The sequence below is a fragment of the Gopherus flavomarginatus genome, chromosome 5 (assembly GCF_025201925.1).
Source record: "Gopherus flavomarginatus isolate rGopFla2 chromosome 5, rGopFla2.mat.asm, whole genome shotgun sequence".
Classification (NCBI taxonomy): Eukaryota; Metazoa; Chordata; order Testudines; family Testudinidae; genus Gopherus; species Gopherus flavomarginatus.
The window spans coordinates 66754431-66760430 of NC_066621.1; positions in this window are offsets into that span (position 1 = coordinate 66754431).

Consider the following 6000-nt stretch of genomic DNA (forward strand, 5'->3'; position numbering starts at 1 on the left):
GAGACAAGGTGGGTGAGGTAATATCTCCCTTACATAAAATAGATTCACAATTCACTGCCATTCCATTTATTTGGTTGCATTATGATGCAAACTCTATACAGATAGTGGTAAACAGCCTAGTCTCTCCTATTTCTTATTTCATTTGCTGAGATCCAGGGGATCACTTAAATCTTTTTTGAAGACAGCTGAATACAGCTAAAAGTGCCTTTCTTTTTTGACAAGAAATAACTTAAAATGTCCTGTATTTAATCACACTATCATATTTTTGGGTAGCATCTTATTCTTTCAGGCTATGGGCTATGGTAAATCAAGATGAGGTACAAAGAAGTTTTTATTTTGCTGGGACTAGAGTACAATTCTGAATAATCTAGCCTGTAGTCCTAGTTACATCCATCTGAGAAGAGACAGTAGTGAGGAATGAGTTTATAGCTATTTGCATGTCTCACTTTGGGCCAGGTAAAGTGTGTGTATTTTTAGATGGTCCTACAATCATCTCTATCTGTTTCAGGATGCCACTAGCACTGACTTCATTCCTCTACCAACCAGCCTTAAAAAGACAACTGAGGCCTGGAGATAGAGGTCTGTACTTTGAACAAAGGTTTTTTCCTCTTGAATAGGCATTAGTTAAACCTCATCTTGCCAACTATATTCAGCATACTGCCTTTCAAACAGGAACCAATGTGAGTGTGTCAAAGAGGGCTGCTGGGCTGGGTCAAACATATTAGACTCTTGTTCAACAGGCTAGTCAAGCTGCACATGGGCAGAGTGGAGCGGGGGGCACACAGGAGCTGGTTGCAGCTCCCAGATTCAGGGGTGCCTGAGCCTGGTACAAATTAGGGCTGCAAAGAACAACCCTCAGGGAAATTGCCAGTGGAGGACTGGGAGTAGTTCACTCCTCCCTAACCTGGCCATGCCTGCCCCAATGTGCTGCCTTCTTCCCATTATGTCACGGGTCCTGGGGGGGGAGGGCAGAGGCGAGAGAAGATGCTGGCTCAGGATGTAGTGGAGCTGACTCCTCCAGTGTTCTACTTGTGGGGAATTCTCCTGCACAGTGGGAATTTTCCACTGGTCATTTCCTGCTCGCTTAAGGCAACTTTGCATTGCTTATGCAGCGCAAAATGGCATTAGTAGGTCAGAGAATCTGGCCCTATGAATATATATATATTTATCAAGACCCAGGGGATTGACCTTAGTTTTATAAAAGAAAGAACTTTTCAAGATAGAAGAAAGTTAGAACTGGCAAGGAGTTTGTTAATATGGAACTGGTCACAATAGTGATGAGTAAATAATAAAATTAAGAAAAATCCCAACCACAATAAGACCATCTAAAAATTAGACAATTAAGAGGAAAACCAGGAATGCAGCCAGAACTATTCCACCCCAAATAATAAATACAAGGATAAGTTGCCAAGTGAGGTCAAAGAAGCAAATGGGAAAGTGAGTTTGAGACAGCAAGACACTTTAATGGGGAGAGAGGGGATTGAAGGATATGGTGACAAAACGGGGAAGAATTGAGATAAACTTGGAGGACAGGCTTGGTGGGCCAAGTGGCTCTATAATTCATAGTGTGCCTGTGAGTTGCAGGAGTTCTGTAAAGTAGCTGAGAAGGCTATCGGATCTCTGGAGGAGCCTCACATACATGTCAAAAAATGTGAAGACTGAAAGTAAAATGCCAGAATGGTTTGAAGGGAAGATGAGTCTCACAGACAGGAATTTGTATGCTATCAGCAGCCCTGCTCATTATTGCTGCCTGCAGCCTCGTTAATGCGATGCTTATGGCAGACTCACTACAAGAAGTTAGCATGAAAGCACAAACTTGGTGAAGAATTTCTACCCATGCAAGTGGGTCTTTGTTAGCTTCTTCGTCCATGATGTGGGGAGCGGATAGAAATACCCTCTTATTTTAGCATATCAACTTTTCTTAAATGACTAAGAATGTCTGCAGGACAGGAAAGAGCACTATGAACTAGAACAGGGGTCAGCAGCCTTTCAGAAGTGGTGTGCCGAGTCTCCATTTATTCACTCTAATTTAAGGTTTCAAGTGCCAGTAATACATTTTAATGTTTTTAGAAGGTCTCTTTCTATAAATCTATAATATATAACTAAATTATTATTGTACGTAAAGTAAATACGGTTTTTTAAATGTTTAAGAAGCTTCATTTAAAATTAAATTAAAATGCAGAGCCCCCCGGACTGGTGGCCAGGACCCGGGCAGCGTGAGTGCCACTGAAAATCAGCTCACGTGCTGCCTTTGGCATGCATGCCATAGGTTACCTACTCCTGAACTAGAAGATGCCCATTACATGTTTCAAAGTACAAGAAAATACACCTTTATATAAGATTATCATCTTCATAACATAATTCAATCCAAAGGGTCCCAAACCACATTGTAAACAGAGTCTGTAGCTGCTCCCACTAGAAATTATGGCAAAACTCCCATTGACGTAAGTGGGGGCATAGTTAAGCCTGGTGTTAATGGACTGATCATTAAGTGCAGCAACAGTCTCTCAGAGACAGCAGCACTCTAAAATGGTTTACATCAGGAATAGCACATCCAGTTGTTATGGGTTAGTACATTTAGTTAAGCAGAATGCAGTATTTGAATTTTACCAAATATTGGAATTTGGAATTGAAATTTGACCAAAGCAGAAATAGTAATTTACTCCTTCAAAAAAGAAGACAACAACACCCCCCCCCCCAAAAAAAAAAAAGACCGTGAGTACTCAGGGCCTCTGTTAACGTGACATCTATTTAATTTTGAACTTATTTGTTATTTGTATTACAGTTTCACCTAGAATTACTATCAGGGCCTCATTCACAAGGTAAGCACTGTACAAATAAACCTAGTAAGAGACAATCCTTGCCCCTAAGAGCTTACAGTCAGAATAGACAAGACAGACAAAACATTGGAGAATGAAAAGATTATTTTTGTTTTTCACAGTGTTTAATGGCCAGACTTTTAAAAATGCTCAATATCCCACTGGAAAATCTGGCCTTTAATGACTTGCCTAAATTCATACTGGAAGAGTGTCATCCAGAATTGGACCCATATCTTTTGATTTCCAGTCCCATGTCATCACCTCAAAGCCATCTTTCCTCTCATCATTTGCAGTTCCAATTTTCACATCATAGCTATCAATCTGTTGCTACAAAATATCAGCAGTATAGCTATTCTGAGTTTATCACAGCTAATTTGTTTAAACAGAATGAAGAAATCTTCTAAAAGTGTAATATTATTACAATGTAATAACAAAGGTGAATATTCAAAAATATAATTCTCCTTTGTATTTTTCAAAGGACTTTATAAAGGTAGGTATTCTCCCTGTTATACCAGTGAGGAAAGTGAAGCACAGAGAGATTAAATGACTAGACAAAGGTCACACAGCAAATCAGTGGCAGAGCTGACCCCCTTCTCCCCAGTTCTGTACTCAGTGTGCTGGACTTCACTGACTCTCAAGGAAAGATAAGCTAATATTTCTTTTTAACTGTGGTATGCAAAGAGTTTGTTTGTTTGTTTTTTAAAGGAACTGAAATACTTGATTAAAAATATAGCTTCAAAGAGAGATTTTTCATTTCTGGTAACAGAATGCCAAATATCTTAATACTGTTACATCATTGTTTTTCATCTGATGTAACAGTAATCTGTACACATTACTGTACACAAATCTGTAACATGTTGTTGACATTTGATTAACTGAAGTTTTGCACAGCAGTAATCACTACACTACACAACACGCTGAAGCAGTACTAGACAGACAATACTCACTAATGTCACTGACTAAACAGAATGTGTTAAGAGAGTAAGTTTCCAGATAAATCTAATACAAATCTGCCTGTCATTCCCCTGGGTCATAATAGTGCTTGATATAGTACTAGAGGATTGAAAAGAAGAACTTCCCTACCTCCCAGGAGCCATTGTGAGGGGAAAATGCATTAAATATGGTGAGGTGCCCAGATATTGTTATAATGGAGCCAAAGAAGTACCCAAGAATAAAATGAGAGAGAGAGTACTGGTTTGTTTTGTTTTGTTTAAATGTTTAGGCTATTTCTCATTGACTTATTTTCATTGTGCACAATATGAATGAAATGTTGAGATATAACATTTAAAAAAGCATGACACTAAATTCTCTTCCTCAAAAATTTCTGCCTCAGGTCTCCCTGGAAAAACTAAATATGCCCTTGGGCAACTACTAGTACTATAATAATTGCACAAGTTTCAGTGTATTTCTGCCTGTGAAAGTCTCTTTTAAATCACTGAAGCCTGTAAATTAAATGATAGGCCTGGCTGCATGCTAAAAGTATATCATATAATGCACCAATGGAGGATTTTAATCCATCAAAAGGTAAGTAACCCAGCCTAGCAAAGAACTAATTTTAGACTAGCAAAAAGTTAAAATGTTCTTACTTATGTATAAAAACCTTTTAGCTACTAGATGGCTCAACCTAGATGACTTATTCACTTTATGAACTATTACACATTACTGGGAATACAATGTACATACAGGAAACTCAATTAACTCTTAACACATGGAGGAATTTACTAACTTGAAACAGAAAATTATGCCTCTTACAATGGAAGAATCAGAGCTGCATGATATTGTATAACACATTCAGCAGCCGGAGCTTGAATGCTTATTATTAATTAATAATGAAATATTATAAAATTGGAATTTATTTGGTAGTTACACAGACCAAATTTTAAATATGTTGGTTGTTTATTGATATTTGGTGTTGCCTAGAAGCCGAAAGCAAGGATCTGGGTAGGCCCCATTGTGCTAGATGCTGCATGCATATACAAAAAAAAAAAAAAAAAAAAAATCCCTTCCCCAAGGAGTTTACATTCTAAGTATGTCTTGCAATCCTTCAGTTATTCTGAGATGGAAAGAGATGAAGATTAGTTTTGCTTCTTTTAGAAGGAACAATATGAGGTATGGGGCCATGTGACCATTTCAAAGCACTTTAGAGTGGCTTAGCATCGTGATTTGCACTGACTGAAATGGAATACAACCCATTAAATCCCTGTGCACCTCTTTGAAAACATATCTCTAATCTTTTGTGCTGTCCTTGGAATGAATGGAACCTCCTAGTGACTGATTTGATTTCTCACCCTCTTGTGATTGAGCTATGGGAGTTCAGCACAAGTGTGATGCAGACTTCCCCCATATGAAGACACTTTGGGGAGCATGAACCACATTTTATGATACTGAGGGTCATCACACAGGACAAACAATCTAACAGTCTAATATTCTTAAGCTGTATAAATTCCTGATGTCTGCTTTAGGCAGAATCCAAACACTTGTGTCAATTCTGTACCATGCCCCAGACTGCCAAAAACATTAATATAAGCATATTTATCTGGGCTGCAGTGTGTTACAAGAATTCATTAGGACAATATGTGATATGGTGCTGAAACAGAAGGCTATGTTTCTCTAGCCAGAGATGAGGAAGTCTAGTCCCTGCTGAACTTTTACAACTGATAAAGACAATGTCTGCTGGCAGTATTCATTTTTTACTGGGCCATCTGCATCTAGTCAAGGATAACTTGACTTTCTGAAAAAGCCATTCATCAGAATCAACCCTGTACAACTTTCTCTTGATGAGTAAAGCAATACAAAAGAAGGCCAAGATGGTTAATAAACTTCTTTGGGAGCAAAAGGTCAATACTGATGTAAACAAATCAGTGTCATAGTACTATACAGAAGTATTGAAGTTTCCTGTGTGTTTATATGGCTGATGCCCCGTTTCTTTTTATCAGTGTTTATCATTTATTTTGCTCTGCTTTAGCTGACCTATAAATCTTTAGAACAGCGTTCTTTATTTTCTTAATTTTGTCATCTTTCTTATCAGCTTTTATCACCTATTTATGTCCAGTACATTTGCTACTCTCTGCTGCTTGATGGCAACACGTGATTAGAGTTTTGTTAACCTCTTGGTTCTCACTTGAGCCAGAGCTGTCTAATAGTTATGTCTTCTGAAATTTCCAGTTTTCTAAAGCTGAAT